This window comes from Dromiciops gliroides, chromosome 4 (assembly GCF_019393635.1).
Source record: "Dromiciops gliroides isolate mDroGli1 chromosome 4, mDroGli1.pri, whole genome shotgun sequence".
Classification (NCBI taxonomy): Eukaryota; Metazoa; Chordata; class Mammalia; order Microbiotheria; family Microbiotheriidae; genus Dromiciops; species Dromiciops gliroides.
The window spans coordinates 245,735,435-245,754,804 of NC_057864.1; positions in this window are offsets into that span (position 1 = coordinate 245,735,435).

Here is a 19,370-nt window from a genome sequence, read left to right on the forward strand (position 1 = left end):
ACCTAGCAGTCCTTCCTGAGTCTTTTGTACTTGTCTTGCTTGGGTCGTTGTGTGGCTGAGAAGAGCTGAGTCATTCATAGCTGATCATCACATAATGTTGCTAATACTATGTATAATGTTTTCCTGGTTTTGCTCATTTCACTTTGCATCAGTTATTACAAGTCTTTCCAGGTTTTGCTGAAATCTGCCTGCTCACCTTTTCTTTTTTTCCTGCTCATCATTTCTTATAGCACAATAATATTCCATCACATTCATATACCACAGCTTGTTTAGCCATTCTCTAATTGACAGGCATACCCTCAATTTCTAATTCTTTGCCACCACAAAAAAGAACAGCTATAGATATTTTTGCACATTTAGGTCCTTTTCCCTTTTTATGATCTGTTTGGGATATAGACCCAAATATCCATCTGTATTGCTGGATCAAGGGGTATGTACAGTTTGGTTGCCCTGGGCATAGTTCCAAATTTCTCTCCAGAATGGTTGGATCAGTTCACAACACCACCAAGAGTGCATTAGTGTCCCAATTTTTCCACATCCTTTCCAACATTTATCATTTTCCTTTTTTGTCATATTAGTCAATCTGGCAAGTGTGAAGTGGTACCTCAGAGTTGTTTTAATTTGCATTTCTTTAATCAAAAGTGATTTAAAGCACTTATTCATATGCCTATAGATAGCTTTGATTTCTTCATCTGAAAACTGCCTCTTCATTTCCTTTGAACATTTGTCATTTGGGGAAATGGCTGATATACATTTGACTTAGTTCTTTATATATTTGAAAAATGAGGCTGTTATCAGAGATGATAGCTGTAAAGATTATTCCCCAGCATTCTGCTTTCCCTCTAATCTTGGTTTCATTGGTTTTCTGATGGATTCTTTATACCAGTGTGAGGGATATGGGTAAGAAAAGGGGTGGATTATTTCTTTCACTCATGCAATTGTAGATGCATAAACAGCAAAGCCTTACGTGCTGTAAGTGCACCAGTAGCAGTGGGGAGAATGGACCTACACAGAGTTCAAAAGAAGAGAACACATATGTATCCCCATATGTGAACTTTTGTGTTGAATGTATATAAGTGAAGGAGGAGCAATTTATGCTTCAGGAACCCTGATGATGTCCCACAACATTCTCTCCTAGGAGAGACACATGGCTCTATTGGGCTCAGTGGGACTGGTTCCTGTTAGTTCTTCCTGCTTTGATGGTTGGTCAGTATTTGTCACATTCAACTTCTTTTCATCTGCAATTCTTGGCTAGCGTACCTGGGGGTTCTTTCAGGAGAGGACAGAACCTTTAACCAGTGGAAAAGCCACACCACTTCTGTTTCTTCAGAGCCTCTGATGATGTCTGCCATAATCCTCATTCTGAGCAGCAGGATCTAAGCCCCAAGCAGCAGGCTCTCTCTCAAGGGTTGGTTCCCCTCTCTTTTTAATCCCTTAATCTCTTCTGTCATCTTTGTGAATGAATGAGCAGAGAAAAGGCACTGAGACAAGTCCCCAAGAGGGGCAAGTGCCTGGCTAAGTTTACTCTTCTCCGAAGGCCTTCCTGACTCCAGGTCCAACTCTCCATCCATTGTCACCAGTATGCCATGAAGCCTTGGAGAAGAGAAAATTTAGCCAGGACAATGATATCTGTTTTGTAAATATTTAAAAGAGTCTCATGAAGAAGAGGACTCGTTGGTTTGCTTCTAGAGGGGTAGAACTTTACTCCTAGAGATTTCTAGCTTTTTCATTTTTCAATGATTAGACATTGAAAAGTGACAAATTTAATCTTTTTAAAAATAGTATTTTATTTTTTCCAATTATAAGTAAAGACAATTTTTTTTTAGTGAGGCAATTGGGGTTAAGTGACTTGCCCAGGGTCACACAGCTAGTAAGTGTTAAGTGTCTGAGGCCAGATTTGAACTCAGGTACTCCTGACTCCAGGGCCGGTGCTCTATCCACTGAGCCACCTAGCTGCCCCAAGACAATTTTTGTAAAATTTTGAGTTCCAAATTTTCTTCCTCCCTCCTTCCCTTTCCCACTTCCTAAGATGGAAAGTGATTTGAAATAGGTGATATATCGTGCAGCTAGGTGGTACAGTGGATAGAGTACTGGCCCTGGAGTCAGGAGGACCTGAGTTCAAATCTGGCCTCAGACACTTAACACTTACTAGCTGTGTGACCCTGGGCAAGTCACTTAACCCCAATTGCTTCACAAAAAAAAAGAAAGAAAGAAAAAGAAAAAAAAAGAAAAAAAGAAATAGGTGATATATGTGTGACAAATTTAATCTTGATATGAGGAAAAACTTCCTAATAGAACTATATGACAGTGGCATGTTTTGCCTTCAGAAGCAGTGGCTTCTGATGATTTTTCATCGAAAGCTCTCCAGGTAGTTAGGTAAGTTTGTAGAGAGGAGGTTTCCTTGGATTCTGAGATTCTGTGGGTCTCAGGAAGATGAAACAATTTATCTCAGGTCACCCAAACGTAAGGCATTAGGTGGTTCAGTAGATAAAACACCAGCCCTAGAATCAGGAAGACCTATGACCCTGGGCAAGTCACTTCACCCTGTTTGGTTCAATTCCTCATCTATAAAATAGACTAGGGAAGGAAATGGAAAACCACTCCAGTATTTCTGCCAAGAAAACTGCAAATAGGGTCACAATTAGTTGGAAAATAATGAATACAAACCCAGAGAATAAGTGATCAAGGCAGAGTTTGGATTCAGGTCTCCTTATTCCAGTTTCAGTATTTGTCTAAATCCATCCTGCTGTTTCTTGTTTTTATTTTAACTTTCAATTAATTAATTATTTTTGTTTATGGAATAAAAAACAAGCATTTCCATAACAGTACAATAAAAAAGATGATTGCATATGAAACTGTAAATCTGCTATGCACAACTTGCTATTCCCTTCAAATCTACAACAAAATTATCATGTAAATTTCTTTTTTTCCTTTTTTCCTTCTTTATCCCCTTCTTTTTCTTTCCCCACAGCCCTATCAGTGGCTACCATTAGACACAAATATATGTAAAATTATTCTATATATACTTCTATTTATCAGTACTTTCTATGGATGTAGGTAGCTTCTTTCTCCATATGTCCTTATTTTTGTTTTGTTTGTTTGTTTGTTTTTGTTTTTGTTGGTTTTTTTTTGTGGGGGCAATGGGGGTTAAGTGACTTGCCCAGGGACACTTGTCTGAGGCCGGATTTGGGACTCAGGAACTCCTGAATCCAGGGCCGCTGCTTTTATCCACTGAGGCCACCTAGCCGCCCCCATATGTCCTTTATTTTTAACTTGTGTATTTATAATAGTCAAAATAACTTATTTGCTCAAAGTCATTCTTTTTTTTTTTTTTTTAGAATTTTCCCCAGGTTACATGTAAAAAACCCCAAATTTTTTCACATTGATTTTTTTTTTTTTTTTGCGGGGCAATTGGGGTTAAGTGACTTGCCCAGGGTCACACAGCTAGTAAGTGTCAAGTGTCTGAGGCCGGATTTGAACTCAGGTACTCCTGAATCCAGGGCCGGTGCTTTATCCACTGCGCCACCTAGCTGCCCCCACATTGATTTTTAAAAACTTTGTGTTCCAAATTTTCTTCCTCCCTCCCTCCTCAACTCTCTCAAAAAAAATCAAGCAATTCAATATAAGTCATACATGTGCAGTCATGCAGAACATCTTCACATTAGTCAGGTTGTAAAGAAAATAGACCAAAATAACTTTAGAAAGAGGAACTAACAAATAAAATTATACTTCAATCTGTATTCAGATACCATCAGTTCTTTTTTTTTTTTTAAGTGAGGTAATTGGGGTTAAGTGACTTGCCCAGGGTCACACAGCTAGTAAGTGTTAAGTATCTAAGGCCGGATTTGAACGCAGGTACTCTTGACTCCAGGGCCAGTGCTCTATCTGCTGCGCCACCTAGCTGCCCTCATCAGTTCTTTCTCTGTTCATGGTTTGTATTTTTCATACGTCCTTCTGATAGCATCCTGCTCATCATTTCTTTTCACAGTTACTATTGATAACTGTATTACCATCCATCCTATTCCCCCCTTGATATTTACTCTATTTTCTATCTTCTTTTGCCCTATCCCTCCTCGAAAATGTTTTGCTTTTTATTGCCCCCTCCTCCAATCTGCCCTCCCTTCCTTTCTCCTCTCCCCCCCTTATTTCCTTCCCCTCCCACTTTTGCTCAGGGCAAAATATATTAAAATGCCCACTTGAGTGTATATGTTATTTCCTCTTTGAGCCAATTCTGATGAGGATAAGGCTCACTCACTTCCCCACTCCTTCTCCATCTTCCCCTCCACTCCATAAGTTTTTTCTTGTATCTTTTATGTGAGCTACTTTACCACCTTCCACCTCTCCCTTTTCCTTTCTTCCAGTGCATTCGTCTTACCCCTTACCTTTATTTTAAAGGTGTAAATGTGTCATCATGGGTCAGCTAGGTGACACAGTAGACAAACCACCAGCCCTGGACCCAGGAGGTACTGGGCCTAAATCCGGCCCCAGACATAAGCCACCCCACCCTGCCTGCCCCACAAAACAAGGATAAACAAAAAATAAACGCTTTACAGATATCATCCCTTCATATTCAATTCACACCTGTGCCCTCTGTCTAAGTATATTCCTTTCAGCTGCCCTAATACTGAGAAAGTTCTTATGAGTTAGAAGTATTATCTTCCCATGTAGGAATGTAAACAGTTTAACCTTTTAATATCTCTCATGATTTCTTTTTCCTGTTTACCTTTTTATGCTTCTCTAGGGTCTTGTATTGAAAGTCAAATTTTCTATTCAGTTCAGGTCTTTTTCATCATGAATGTCTGAAAGTCCTCTTTTTCACTGAAGTCCCATTTCCCCCCCGAAAGATTATACTAAGTTTTGCTGGGTAGGTGATTTTTGTTGTAATCCCAGTTCCTTGCCCTCTGGAATATATATTATATGCTCCTCTGGTCATTTAATGTAAATGCTGCTAGATCTTGTTTTATCCTTATTGTTGCTCCACAGTATTTGAATTCCTTTTTTCTAGCTGCTTGCAATATTTTATCCTTGACCTGTGATCTCTGGAATTTGGCCATAATATTCCTGGAAATTTTCCTTTGGGATCTCTTTCAGGAGGTGATTGGTGGGATTCTTTCAATTTCTATTTTACCTTCTGCTTCTAGAATAACAGGGAAATTTTCCCTGACAATTTCTCAGAAGATGATGTCTAAGCTCTTATTTTGTTCATGGTTTTCCAAGTAGTACAATGATTTTCAATTATCTCTCCTACATCTATTTTTCAGGTCAGCTGTTTTTCCAAGGAGATATTTCATATTACCCTCTATTTTAAAAATTCATTTGGATTTGCTTTATTGTGTCTTGATTTCTCATAAAATCATTAGCTTCTATTTACTCTATCCTAATTCTTAAGCAATTATTCTCTCAGAGAGTTTATGTACCTCCTTTTCCATTTGGCTAATTTGGCTTTTCAAGCTTTTGACTTTTTTTATGGCCCTTCTGCATTGCTCTCATTTCTCTTTCCATTTTTCCCTCTACTTCTCTATATCTTCCTCTACCTCTATTACTTTCTTTCAAAGTCCTTTTTGAATGCTTCCACGACCTGAGACCAGTTCATATTTTTCTTGAAAGCTTTGGATGTAGGGGCTTTGCTTTGTTATTATCTTCTTCTGAGGGTGTATTCTGATCTACCTTGCCACCAAAGAAGCTTTTGATGGTCTGCTCTTTTCTCTGCATGCTCATCTTGATTACCTATTTCTTGGCTTTTAACTCCTTCTTAAGGTGTAAGCACTGCTTCCAGGATGCACTGACTCAAGCTACAGCGGGTTCTAGGGGGTGCGATAGACATGTTCTCAGCCTGCCTAGCCTGTAAGTAACCATGGCCTGCATTTTCTTTTACTCATAAAAGAAGCCTGATTGAAATATGATTCTCTATGGTCAGAAGTTTCAGTGTGCCTGTGTCCCTCCCCCCACTGCTGCTTAAGTCAGCTTACTGGTTCAGAATATAGGCACTCTGTCCAGCACTAGCAGAGACCACAGCTATTTCCCCACCTGCCAAGCTGGTGAACCCCCTCACAGGTCCCGTGAGCCAAGTTTCAGAAGTAGCTGCTGAAGATTCCAAGGCTGTGGAGGCGAGGCCTGTCTGGGCTGGATCTGCAACCACGAGTTGAGCTCCTCTATCACCCCAAATAGCAGATGATCCCAGTCACCTAATTAAGCCATTTTTGGCTGGAAAATAGTCTCACTCTGTTCTTTTGTGGTTTATGTTGCTCCAGGAGCTGTCTTATGGCATTATTTTTTGGAGGTATGTGGACAGATTTGTCAGGAGCATGGGAGAGTCCCAGCTTTTCCTCTGCCATCTTAGCACTGCCCCCCAAAGTCATTCTTTAAACAATATTACTGTTACTGTATACATTGTTCTTTTGGTTCTGCTCTTTATTATTCATGTGAGTCTTTCCTGTTTTTCTAAATCATTGAAATCATCATTTCTTTTATAGCCTAGTAGTATTCCATCATTATCATACACCACAACTTGTTCAGCCATTCCCTGATTGGTAGGCATCCTTGCAATTTCCAGTTCTTTGCCAACACAAAGAGAGCTACTTTAAACATTTTAGAACATATAGGTTCTTTTCCTTTTTCCTTAATCATCTTTGGAAATAGAACAAGTAGTGGTATTGCTGAGTCAGAGGATATAGGATATAACTCTTTGGGCTTAATTCCAGATTGCTCTCCAAATGGTTTGATCAGTTTACAATTCCACCAACAATGAATTAGTGTCCCAAATTTTCATATCCCCTTTCACATTTGTCACTTTCTCTGTCTATAATTTTAGCCAATCTGGTAGATATAAAATGATATTTCAAGGTTGCTTTAATTTGCATTTCTCTAATAAATAATGATTTAAGCATTTTTATATGAGTATAAATTGTTTTGATTTCTTCATTGGAAAACTGCCTGTTCATATCCTTTGACCATTTATCAGTTGGGAAATGACTCATATTCTTTAAAAAAATTTTTTTTTACTCATATTCTTATAGATTTGACAAAGTTCTTCATATATTTTAGATATGAGATCTTTCTCTGAGAAATTGTCTATAAAAATTTCCAATTTTCTGCTTTCCTTCTGATCTTGGCTACATGTACGAATCCTTTTTAATTTAATGTAATCAAAATTAGCCAATTGCACCTAATTTTGCTCTCTAGCTCTTGTTAACTCATAAATTGGTTCACCTCTCTGTAAATCTGATAAGTAATATGTTCTCCATTTTTCTTGTTTTATTGTATCTAGATACAATATTCTTTTATTATATTTATTGTATCTCTTTGTATCTAAGTCATGTATCCATTTTTACCTTATCTTGGTAAATGTTCTAAGATATTGGTCTATGTCCAGTTTGTACCATACTGCTTTCTAGTTTTCCCAACAAGTTTCACCCAATAATAAATTCTTTTCCCAAAATCTTGTCTTTACACTTGTCAAATACAAGGTTATTATGTTTATTTGCTGCTGTAAATTGTATGTCTACTCTGTTCCATTGATCTACCTTTCTATTTCTTAGCCAGTACTAGAGAGTTTGATAATTACTGCCTTATACTATAGTTTAAGATTTGGTACTGTGAAACTTCCTTCTTTTACATTTTTTTCTTTATTTCCTTTGATATTCTTGATTTTTTGTTTTTCTAAATGAATTTTATTATTTTTCTCTAATTCAGTAAAAAAATCAATTTATTTTAAATTTTATTTTTAAAAAATTTAGAGTTCCAAATTCTTCTCCCTTCCTCCCACTCCTCCTTCACCACTGACAAGGCAAGCGAAATCTCGTTATACCTATTAATATAGGTGTAAGGTATGTTCTCTATAGAGTAAAATAAAGCTTGGAGTAAAGGAAGGTGGCTGTGGTTAGAGTTGTCAGTTTAAGGTAAGTAATCTGGATAATGTGAGTGTTAGGGACATATCTATTGGTGTTGGTGATAAAGCCCAGCATTGTGTTAGATCTCAAGGTGGTAGTAAGAATGCGGGTATTTCCTTTAGGAAAGGGATTATAGCTTAATGGACCAAATTTAGATTTGGTTCAATAACAGAGTTAGGATTTCCCACCAGCTACAAATATCTCATGATGTCCACAAATATCTCAAATACTTTCAAGGCTTTTGCACTTCTCTGGACCTCTTTTTTCCTTCCCCAGGGAGTTCATTATTGAGAAATCTCATTATGCTGGTACTCAAATGTCATCAGTGCCCTGCGCCCCTCTGATTAGACCCTATAATTGGAGGGCAGAGCCATGGGCTCCAGGGCCTCTATTTAAAGAGCACAATTTTTCTGCCTGTTTCCCACCAGCTACATAGCTTTTAAACTTCTCTGGAATTCTCCAAAATGCTCCTGTGTGGGGTAACTTTCCTTCACCCCGCCCTTTTCAGCATTTTTTGTTTTATTTTTCCCCATTAGGTTGTAAGTTCATCAGGATGGTTTCAGAAAACCCTGGGAAGTCTTATATGAACTGATGCAAAGTGAAGTGAGCAGAACCAGGAGAGCATTGTACACAGCAACAGCAATATTATATGATGATCAATTGTGAAAGACTTAGCTACTCTGATCAAAAGATTCATGATGAAAAATGCTATTCACTTCCACAGAGAGAACTGATGAACACTGAGTGCAGACTGAAGTATACTTTTAATTGTGTGTGTGTGTGTGTGTGTGTCTGTGAATCAGTTGGGGTTAAGTGACTTGCCCAAGGTCACACAGCTAGTAAGTGTCAAGTGTCTGAGGCCAGGTTTAAACTCAGGTCCTCCTGACTCCAGGGCTGGTGCTCTATCCACTGTGCCACTTAGCTGCCCCCTTTTAATTTTTCCACTTTACTTTTGTGCTTTTGGGGTATGTTTTCTTTTGCAACATAGATAATATAGAAATATGCTTTGCATGACTTCACATGTATAATCGATATCATATTGCTTGCCTTCTCAAGGGATAAGGGAGGGACAAGAGAAAAGGAAGGAATTTGGAACTCAAAATTTTTTTTAATGAATATTAAAAAATTTTTTTAATGTAATTAGGAAGTATTTAACAACATAAATAAAAATATAATAATAAAGACTATAAGCTCAGGGCAGCTAGGTAGTGCAGTAGATAGAGCAGTGGTCTTGGAGTTAAGAGGGCCTGAATTCAAATTTGGCTTCAGAAACTTGGCACCTACTAGCTGTGTGACCCTGGGCAAGTTACAACTCTAATTGCCTCAACCCTCTTCCCCCCCCCCCCCCCCCGCAAAAAAAAAAATAGATTGTAAGCTCTTTAAGGGCAGGGTCTGTGTTTTTATTTATATTTGTCACCCCGCAGCTTAGCACATTGCCTGACACATAGTAGATGCTTCATAAATGCTTATTGATTGATTGATTAGGTGATTCATGAGATTTTTTTTGGACTTTTTTTCCTGAGCCATTCCTGATTTGTGCTGGTCTGGTGGTTCAGGCTCAGGACTGGAATGAAATGAGGCATTGATAGACCTTTAACTAAAGGAAGTTTAAGCAAAGACAGCATAGAAAGTATATTTAGCAAAGATACAGTATTGGTTCCACTGGGCATGGTTCTCTGTCACTTCCACATTGCTGTGATGGAGTGTCTCATCAGAAGACTGTGTTGATTCCTTGCTTAGTTGGAAGTCCATCAAGCTTGAGGAGCCCTGACTACCTGTGCAATGGACTTTTAGGCCTTAGTCAGTCAGGAAGCTACTTAATAGCTTAATCCTTGATGTTCTGGACCAAAAAAGTTTCGAATGGTTTCATTGCCTTTGGGGAGTAAACTAGCCTGCATGACAGGGAGTGTCCAATCTTTTCAGGTTAGGCTTGATGAATTTCTAGCTGCATGGGGCTTACTGCCGTGGGTCTGACCCAATCACTTAGGAAGAGTTGTTCCTGCTACAAATTGGATTTATGATTTCAGTAGAGGGAAGGAATGCCAGGTAAGTAAATCTCTCTACCCGTTCAGAGTGGCACCTCTGCAATTTATGGTCGTAGAAAGCTATTTGGCATGCCAACAATTTAAATGCCTTGCCACAGAAATAAAGATCCCAAATTTTGTTTAGTTCTTTTTCAGTTGTATCTGACTCTTCGTGACCCTATTTAGGGGTTTCTTGGCAAAGACACTGGAGTGATTTGCCATTTCCTTCTTCAGCTCATTTTATAGATGAAGAAACTGAGGCAAACAGGGTTAAGTGACTTGCCTAGGACCACACAACTAGTTAAGTGTTTGAAGCCAGATTTGAACATATGGAGGAATCTTCTTGATTCCAGGCCCAGCATTCTAGCTACCCAAGATCCCAAATCTCTTCAAAGAAAATTATTTTTGAAGTATGTGCCCGTGGTAAGAATTAAATATGGGTGTTCCTGAATATGAAACTGATCCTTTTTCCGCTTGGCCCCTCTCCACCCAACTTTGCAACACTGCCTCGTAGCTAAATTTGGGATTGGTGTTAATGGTAAATCAGGGATAGGATTAAGATTTGAGTTAAAGGGAAGCAACAAGGTATAATGGGAAACCCCCAGAATTTGGAGTCATAGAGAGTGGATCCTGAGCCACTTGTCTCCTGAGGGAGGGAAGCCAGAATCCCTGCTCCACTAGGACCTTCAGGCCCATTGCCCACATTCTCTCTCTTTTTTTTTTCAGGGCATTGAGGGTTAAGTGACTTGCCCAGGGGTCACACAGCTAGTAAGTGTCAAGTGTGAGGCCGGATTTGAACTCAGGTCCTCCTGAATCCAAGGCCTGTGCTTCATCCACTGCACCACCTAGCTGCCCCCCATTGCCCACATTCTCAATGCTGATGGGCAGAGACCCTCCAGACCCCTTTGCTCTGTAGGAACAGAAATGGCTGTTCACACCACTTGGATAAGTCACCAGGTACAGTTCTTCTGGTAAGATGAAGGATCATCAGACTTGACCATCTGCTCTGCCAGTTCATTCTAAGGTCCTCCAGGTTTTACCATTTGCCCTGGCTTCTCACGAGCCACTAATATTTTCAGGAGCTGTCTCTTACCTCCTAGTTCTGATGTGACTTTCCATGCATGGGTCCCGAGTTGGCTGCTCAGGTTTCGAGGGCAAGCTCAGTCTTTCTGTACTAAGTGCCCTTGGTTTGGACTACTCAGGCAGCAGGAGTTTCTGGGGCAAAAATGACAAAAAATGGGCACTCTCTTTATCTTCCCTGGGCTGAATGGAGAAGCAGGATGTCAGTTGATGACAAAGGAAGAAGAGAAAAAAAAATCCATTTTGAACAACTGTTTCTAGAGCTCATATCTTTCTTTTTATTACTATTATTATTTTTTTTAAGTGAGGCAATTGGGGTTAAGTGACTTGCCCAGGGTCACACAGCTAGTTAAGTGTTAAGTGTCTGAGGCCGGATTTGAACTCAGGTACTCCTGACTCCAGGGCCAGTGCTCTATCCACTGTGCCACCTAGTTGCCCCTACTATTATTTTTTAAAAAATAGCATCAGAGCTCATATCTTTCTACCTCTTGTGAGATCTATTGTTCCAGGGTGACCTTCCAGTTGTGGCAGCCTCAGTTTCAGTGTCTTGACTCAGTTTCCCTCATCAAAACCTGTATGGCCCTGCTAGCGGCAACCCATTCCACTTTTGTACAATTCTAATTTTTTGGATGTATTTCCTTCCACAAAGCCAAAACCTTGTTCTCTATCACTCTTGCCCATTCCTTCTAGTTTTGCCCTCCAGCATAGAACAAGTCTAATCCCAAATCCTCCTGAGAATACTTAAACAAGGACCAGACTGTAATCTGTACAATCACAGATATGTTTAGGATTAATAATGTTGTTATGGTTGAGATCAGGGTTAGGGTTTGGTTTGGAGACATGGTTTATTGTTAGGTCTAGATTTAGGATTAGGATGGTAGGTGTGGAATTTTGCCTTAGGACAAGGGATTTGTATGCATTTATTATGAGTACCTGTGTTGGCTCTGGTCTCCATGTCAATAAGTCACTACTTAATTCTTCTTAGCTTTCTCCTGCAGTCTTTGTTATTACATCACTTTCATTTCTGAATATATCCCTCCTACACCTACCTAGCAAACTGTTCTTTGTAATAAAAAACAAAATAAATCACAAAGTGAGAAATAAGAATAAAAAAAATTTAAAAGAGAAAAAGTGCAATGTACTAGTTGGGATTCAGTCACCCAGGTCACACCACCACTGGCAAGTTGGCTTCCAAGAGGGGTACCCTGTGGGTAGTTATCCTCCTGAACACTGGCTCATGAGCACCCATCAACATGCTTCCCTTTCATAATCGGCCAGTAGACTCAGTTCTTTAGCAAAGGCATTTGCACAAATAACATAGTAAGAACAGTAGTTACAAAGTATTTCTTCCCCCCCCCCACACACCCAGGGGCACACTTTCCTATGAATACACCCAGAGTGGAAAGGGCAGGGTAGTGTAGCATGGCTGGGGAAAGAGATGCAAACTTAAAGTAGGACAGCAGTGAGACATAGTAGTGAGACCCATGTGACAGGAACCCACATGGCCAAGGCAACTAACAACTCCAGAACTAAAGGACCTTGACATGACAAAGCATGGTGTTGGTGATGGACAGATTACTCTGCTGCTTTGACAGACCAGTAATAATCTGGGCATGCTTCTGTGTACCCATTATTGAACTGGTTGGCTGTGCTGGCTCAGGAGGCTATGGCCCCTGGTTGGGTTGAGTAGTACTGTGTTTTTTAGCTGATGTGTTACCAGCTGGAGTGTTACTGGGATCTTTTCAGCTGGACCATTATAGAGTTCTTTCAGTAAGGGTAAGGACCCTTTGCTAAGGAGTGACTGAAGCATCTCTGTTTTGACTCTCTCAGAATCTGAGGTGATATGTTCCCTTTAGACAAGAGATGGGAGTCTATCAACAAATATGAATAAATTTCTGGGGATGGTGAATTTGAATGGGGAAAATATATCTTTACTTCAATAAAATTGGCTTCCTTCATAATCCCATGCATTTTATGTATATGATAGATATTATTCTGAAAAAGAGTTCATGGGCTTCGCTAGATTGCCAAAGAGGTCACTGACACAAAAAAGGTTAAGAATCCCTGCTTGAGAGTGACCTCTATCCCTCACTAATTCTTCAGTTCTCTCTTTCAATATCTTCATTCTTTTCCTTTCCCCAAGATTCCTTCTCTTTTTTTGTATTTGTCCTTAGGTGTTCCTCTCTCCTGAGGCTGTTGTAGGTAAAGCACTTTTTTTTTTGCTGGATAATGAGGGTTAAGTGACTTGCCCAGGGTCACACAGCTAGTAAATGTCAAGTGTCTGAGGCCACATTTGAACTCAGGTCTTTCTGAATCCAGGGCCGGTGCTTTATCCACTGCACCACCTAGCTGCCCTGAGTAAAGCACTTTTTAAACCATGACACTATATGTGTGAACTCTGTTCTCCTTTCTTACTCTTCCCTTTTTTTCCCTTCCCTCCTTTCCTCCTCCTTTTCTTCCTCTTTCTCCTCTCAGTGCTCTGGGTAACTTGCTATAAGTTGGAGAAGGTGCTGACCTACTTTGGTAGAAGGAGTTGCCCCATCCAGGAGTTCCTTTATATCTATGAAATACGGGTCACTCAGTGAGATGCCTCATTGTGATAAGGAGGTAATTGGGGCTTCATCAAGGCCATGCACACAGAACAGAAGCTCTGGCAAGTCCTCGCAGGCTAGAAAAGCTTTGAGTCTAGTGCTTCCCTTCCCTTCCCCTCCCTTTCTCTTCTTTTCTTTTCATCTCTTTCACCCTCCTACCTTTCTACTTGGGAAAAACCCCCAAAAATCTCTTTAAAGAAGAGATATGAAAAGACACCCAGACCTATACTTCTTTGCAGAGATGCACATATTTCAGACCATTTTTTGGATGTATTGATCTGTTTTGTTGATTTTCCCCCCATTTCCATTTAAAATATTATTATTAAATATTATTAAAAATTATTATTAAATATTATATAGGAAGGGGGAGGAGGGAAAGGAAAGGATCTTAGGAGAAATTTTGGTGATGTGAAAACTAAAGCTATTAATAAAAATTGATTTAAAAATCAAATCTGTATGGTCAAGTAAAACAAATTCCCTCAATGGCTGTACCAGAAAATGTAGCTTTCACTTGCATCTTGAGTCCATCACCTCTCTTTCAGGGAGTATAGAATGCTTTGTCATTGGTGGTCTTCTAGAATTGTAAGAGATCAGAGGCCATTGATTAATGTTCCTAAGACTTTCAAAGTTGTTTGTCTTTGTAATGTCAATGTTACTGTATAAGTTGTTCTCCTGGTTCTATTCACTTCATTCAGTGTCAATTCATATAGGTCTTCCCAGGTTTTTCTGAAACTATCTATCTCATTATTTCTTATGGTGAAATAATTTTTCATAACAAGAAATCATACAATTTTTAGACCACCTGCAAACATGAACTTAACTGGTGGTATTCTCGATGTGACATCCCTATCCCAGGCTCAAAGGACTAGATGTACCACTGGAAAAAACCCAACTGATATCAACCTTGACATTCTAACTAAAAATGAATCCAGAAAGAAAACCCCCCAAGTGGATGAACAACTCCTAGGCTTTCCTTGGAGAGGCAAAAAAAGTGGACAGAGCTGGTTTTGTCAGGAGTATAAAAGCAACAGGAAACATCATTTAACGGCATATTTGATCATCTCATATGGCACTGCGTGTGGTGAGTGTGAGCAAGAAAAGCCACCAATGAAGATAATTGCATCTTATGTGCCAACATCTGTTGCAAGGGATGAGGAGTCAGTCAATTCGTCAGTTAACAAGCATTTATTATCATGTGTCAGACATTGCATTCAGTGCTGGAAGAGGTAGGAAAATTCTATGAAGAAACTGATTAGACTGTCTAAATTAGAGAAACAGATACTTTAAACTTCATCATTTGTTTTTACATCATCTTCATTTCCAAGTACATCCCACTCCCTTCCCTCTCCAGAGAGCCATCCTTTGTAACAAAGAATTAGGAAGATGCACCAACAAATTAAGACAGAGACAGAGAGACAGAGGGGAGAGAGGGAGAGAGAAAGAGGGAGAGGGAGAGGGAGGGGGGGGAGGGAGAGACAGACAGAGAGACAGAGACAAAGAGAGACAGAGACAGAGGGGAGAGTAGAAGAGGGAGAGAGAGAGGGAGAGGGAGGGAGAGAGAGACAGAGAGACAGAGATAGAGACAGAGACAGAGAGACAGAGGGGAGAGAGGGAGAGGGAGAGGGAGTGAGAGTCCAGCAAAAATAAACACATTTACTTTAACTTGCAATATATGCAGTGATTCATGCTCATAGTCCCCCCACCTTTGCAAAGAAGGGAGAGAAGCATATTTCTTCCTTTGCAGGGGGGTCAGGCTTGATCATTATAATTACACAGTGTTCATTTTCCCAATATATACTTTAATGCTCAGTGACTTCAGGTGGGAAGGCAGACACTGGGGAGGATGGTGAAAACTGTAGAATGTAGAAAAATGTAGAAATTATGGGTCAAGAGTAGGAAACTAGAGGGAAGCCTAAGGTGTCTTAAAATCTACAGAAGCCTCAGGCTTACATATTTCATGAATAATTTCTTCAAGAAGAGTTTTAGGAGATCCTAGAAGTGTTTGTTGTTTAGTAATGTTTGACTCTTTGTGAGCCCTTGGACCCTACTGTCCATGAGATTTTCTTGTCAAGGATACTGAACTGGCTTGCCATTTCCTTCTTTAGTGGATTAAAGCAAACAGAGTTTAAGTGACTTGCCCAAGGTCACACAGCTAGTAAGTATCTGAGACCAGATTTGAACTCAGGTCTTCCTGATTTCAGGCCCAGTGTTCTATCCACTGGGTCATTTAGCTGCTGCAAACCTAGATGTGACCACTATGACATAACAGCTCAAAAAGATGAAATTGCTTATATTATAATAGACAGAAAACAATGAATTACTGGTATAGTTACTTACTTGCCTCACTTGTTAATGCAAAGTTAAAATCAGTACCAAGTTAAAAGAAAGAATCTTAATGAGAAGAAGGGGCAACTACAATCTATATAAACAAGCCATTCTTTTAACTACACAAATTCTTTTGGGATTCATTTCCCCTTCTTTTTCTTTCTTTTCTTTTCTTTTTTTTAGGGCAATGAGGTTTAAGTGACTTGCCCAGGGTCACACAGCTAGTAAGTGTCAAGTGTCTGAGGCTGGATTTGAACTCAGGTCCTCCTGAATCCAGGGCCAGTGCTTCATCTACTGTGCCACCTAGCTGCCATGTCCCCTTCCTTTCTTAAAAGAGGTCGCAGCATTAGGCTCATAGTCTTCCTTCTGCCCCTGCCCTCATACTTAGAGACTTCAACATACATGCTGATGTCCCCTCAAGTATGTGGGCCTCCCAATTCATCAGACTCCAAACTCCCATGACTTTCATCTTTCCTCCAGCTCAGTCACCCATAGGAATGGTCCTCAGCCACAATTGTCCCACTTCTATGATACTGAACCCTGAAATTCTTCTCCGATCAAGTCCTCCTCCTATCCTTCAATCTTTCCTTTTGCCTCACCCCTCCTAAACCTATTTTGCATCCTCACTGTGACCTCCCATGCCTCCACCCCTTTCCTGTTCTCCCAGTCTATCACCCCTGCTTCCTCTTCCAGACTTGGCCTTCTGGCCGACCAGTTTAACCACACACCTTTGAATCCCTCACCCACTTAACCTGTTGTCAGTCACTTCTTGTCAAACCCTAACCTGGGTTACCCCTACCATCTCTGTTCTCTGTTTCTCTTCACATGGTGCTGAATATTTCAGGAGAAAGTAATAATATTTACACAGTACCTAATATATACATGTCAGACACTGTGCTGAGCGCTTTATAGAGATTCTCTTATTTGATCATGACAACAACCCCGTGAGGTGAGTGCTGTCATTATTCTCATTTTACAGTAGAGGAAATGGAGGCAGATGGAGGTTAAGTGACTCATCCAAGTTCATGCAGCTATGAAGTATGAGAGGCAATATTTGAACTCAGGTCTTCCTGACAGCAGGCCCAGCTTGTTGGGGCTAATGCGGAGAGAATTATTATTCAGGTGGGGGCTGGATGACATGGCCTCTAAGGTCCCTTCCAACTCTGAAATTCTATGATTCTATGACTAAGCTCATTATAAATCTATCCTCTCTAATTTCAACTTTGCACAAAGCACTTTGTAAACATGAACATGCTACATAAATGTCAGTTGTTGTTGTGAAAGGACAACTTTGCAAAGGAGCAGCTCGAGGTAATGTAGGCTGAAAGGACATTGACTAAAGAGGGACAGCAGTCAGTCAGGGAATGCTGCCTAGTGTAGACAAATTTTGAGGCTGACCTTGATGGACAAACTGGGCCGGGATTGGAAGAAAAAAAAGATAAGGCATTCTAGGTGGGGGAATGGTATGAATCATGAAAAAGAAGTGTGATCGGACAAGTCAATGATCAGTGCAGGAGTCAACAGGCTAATGGCCTCGGAAACATTTCCCCTTCCCTTTTTAGATCCATTTCCCCTTCCTCCTACCTTCCCTTCTTCCCTCCCACCTTCCTTTTTTCCTTCCTTCCTTTCTTCTTCTCCTTTTCTTCCTTCCTTCCTACCCTCTTTCCTTCCTTCCTTCCTTCCTTCCTTCCTTCCTTCCTTCCTTCCTTCCTTCCTCCCTTCCTCCCTCCCTTTCTTCCTTCCCTTCTCTCTCCTTTCCTTCCTTCCTCTTCTTTTCTTCCTTCTTTTCCTCCCTCCCTCCCTCCTTCCTTCCTTCCTTCCTTCCTTCCTTCCTTCCTTCCTTCCTTCCTTCCTTCCTTCCTTCCTTCCTTCCTTCCTTCCTTCCTTCCTTCCTCCCTCCCTCCCTCCCTTCCTTTTTTCCTTCTTTCCTCCATCCTCCTTCCTTCCTTCTTTCCCTCCCTCCCTTTCTTACTTGCTCAGTTCAAGTACTACAAGAAGCCTTTCCTTATGTGTTCATCTGCTAGTGCCTCCTCTCCAGGTGCTGTATATTTAATGCCCTATATTTGTTTTTTGTTTTTTTGGTAAGGCAATTGGGGTTAAGTTACTTGCCCAGGGTCACACAGCTAGTAAGTGTCAAGTGTCTGAGGCCGGATTTGAACTCAGGTCCTCCTGAATCCAGGGCTGGTGCTTTATCTACTGCGCCACCTAGCTGCCCCCTATATTTGTTTTAAACGAGTTTATTCTGTATAAACTTTTCTAGAGATCGTGTCTCCTCTGCTCCCTTGAGAGCAGAGATTTTTTTGTTTGTTTTTTATATCCCCTGTGCCTAGCACAGGACCTGGCACATAGTAGGAACCTGATAAATACTTATTGACTGATTGATATAAAGTTTAGGAAGTGCTTTATACATAGTCAGTTAAGCACCTATGGCTAGACACTGTGTTGAGTGTGTTCTTTCAACTTTCTAGTATGTTAATTCTATCCTGCATTACAAGCATTACTGAATATTTCCTAGCCCCCTACTGGATTAACCTCCATGAGGTCAAGGACAGTACTAATACTAATAGCTAATCTAGCACCTACAATCTGCCCAGCACTGTGCTAAGTGCTTTTCAAATATCTCATTTGATCCTCAAGATAACCCTGGGTTATAGATGTTCCATATGAATCCCCATTTTATGGTAGCGGAAACTGAGGCAAATATAGGTTAAGTGACTTGTATAATATCATATGGCTATTCTGAGATCAGATTTGAATTCAGGCCTTCCTGATTTCAGCCCCATCACTCTATCCACTGAGCCATCTATCTGCCATATCATGTGCATCTTTGTATCTCCCTCCAGAGCCTTGCCTAGTGCTCCTCATGTAAGACACTTAAATCCTTACTGAGTGAATGAAGTTGTTATTGTTGTTGAGCCAATTTTTAGTCATGTCTGACTCTCTGTGACCCTATTTGGGGTTTTCTTGGCAAAGATATTGGAGTGGTTTGCCACTTCCTTCTCTAGATCATTGTAGAGACAAGGAAACTAAGCAAACAGGGTTAAGTGACTTGCCCAAGGTCACACAGCTAGTAAGTGTCTGAGGCTGGATGTGAATTTAGAAAGATGAGTCTTCCTGATTCCAGGTCCAGCACTCTATCCACTGTACTACCTATCATCAGAGGCAAACCCAAACTTCAGACCCAGGTTTTCTTTTCTTTCTTTCTTTCTTTCTTTTTTTTTTTTTTTGTGAGGCAATTGGGGTTAAGTGACTTGCCCAGAGTCACACAGGTAGTAAGTGTTAAGTGTCTGAGGCCAGATTTGAACTCAGGTCCTCCTGAAGCCAGGGCCGGTGCTCTATCCACTGTGCCACCTAGCTGCCCCTAGACCCAGGTTTTCTGACTTCAAACCCAGCATTCTTTGCACGACAAGACCCTGAATCTCTCGTGATGGAGGTGTTCTTTAAAGATGACTGGCTGGGGC